The following is a 1618-nucleotide window of genomic DNA, read 5'->3' as shown; positions in this document are numbered from 1 at the left end:
GGAAAATGAACTCACAAGTCAAAATAACAAGACACTTAGAAGAAACAACACTTTAAATTATTGTAATGTGAAGGCATAATAAAAAAAACATATTAGGCGTACACAATATCAGAATAATTGCAACTGAGAAACTCATTAAATCATTACATGTAAAACTTATATCAGAAAAGGAAATGGTGAAGGGAAACCAGGAAATGTGAAAACATGCTAACTTTTAATTTTATTAAAAGAGATATAGTTATCAATTTTAAAAAGAAAATATTAAAAAGAAATGTAAAAATGGGACATGATGAAAATATAGGAGGAGAGTAACAGATCTAAATAAATCAATAATTATATATATGGAAAATTTTAATTGGTTCAAAGACAAATTCTGAAAGATTGTTTGTTTGTTTTGTTTGTTTATTTTTATGCTTACAGCACATGGTCTTCCTAGGTGGTCTCCCATCCAAGTACTAACCAGGCCCGACCCTGCTTGGCTTCTGAGATCAGACAAGATGAGGCACGTTCAGGGTGGCATGGCTATAGACCCAGATTGTTGATAACAACCCAAATCTTGCTAAATGCTAATTACAAGAGACACGTGAAATATAAAGACAAGCAAAAACCAAAGGAGAAAGCAAAAATGAAGACATTTCAGATGAATACTAACACAAATAAATAGTTATATTAATATTAAATAAAATACACTTTAAGACACTAAGTTATTGAAGTAGAGAGTATCACTAATGATCCAATTTCAATTTCCCAAGAATATATAGTATTATGTGTGTACATAAGTAATAAAATAGCCTCAAAATAAATGAAGTATGTATTGAGTGAAATACAGGGAGAAATTAATAAATCTACAATTTTAGTAGTAGTTTCAACACATAACTTATTAATCGATGGTTAAGGAATCTAAATTTTATATATATGTATGTGTGTGTCTGTATATATATATCCACGACGTAATCATCAGGTTTACCCTAATGGACACAGAGTTCTACATGTAATAATTAATAAAAAGACATTTTTTCAAGCATACATACAAAATCTTTAAAAAATTTATTATGTACTGAGTCTCAGAAGACTTTGAAGAGAGTTATCAAAGATTATAATCTTCAATCAGCATAGTTAAGTTTGGAGTTTAGGACAAAAATATAAACTTTTTTTTCTTTATTTAAAATAATATTTTATTATGATGACATTGGTTAACAAAATCCAGTAAGGGTCAGGTGTACAATTTAACAGTAAGGCATATATATAATATGTGTATATATATATGCACACACACACATATATATACACACATATTATATATATGTGTATTATACATATATGTGTATATATATAAATTAGAATAGGAAAAAATAGGTGAAATTTAAAAAATAGATGAAATTTAAAGAAAATTATAGTAAAAGAGCAAAATTTACTAAAATATTAAAGCAAGATACCTCTGAGATCAACAAATTATTTGACAAAAAAGTAAAAAAGAGACAAAATTTTCTAAAGACATTAAAATAAAAACAAAAAGAGATAAAAAATAATTCTAGTAATAAAAGGTGTTTCACTAGACATAATATTCCAATAGTTTTGCCAGTCATTTCAAAAACTTCTGATAAAATTGAAATTCTTA

The 1618-nt window shown here is 26.6% G+C and overlaps 1 pseudogene; it reads right to left on the bottom strand.

Annotated features, from left to right (window-relative positions):
* Nucleotides 1–411: 411 nt before the first annotated feature.
* Nucleotides 412–530, bottom strand: LOC111741992 (annotated as a pseudogene).
* Between the last annotated feature and the right edge of the window lie 1088 nt (nt 531–1618).

The sequence above is a fragment of the Pteropus vampyrus genome, unplaced genomic scaffold, assembly GCF_000151845.1.
Source record: "Pteropus vampyrus isolate Shadow unplaced genomic scaffold, Pvam_2.0 Scaffold84, whole genome shotgun sequence".
Classification (NCBI taxonomy): domain Eukaryota; kingdom Metazoa; phylum Chordata; class Mammalia; order Chiroptera; family Pteropodidae; genus Pteropus; species Pteropus vampyrus.
Note: the sequence above shows the minus strand (reverse complement) of the source record. Positions and strands in the feature narration are given on the sequence as shown.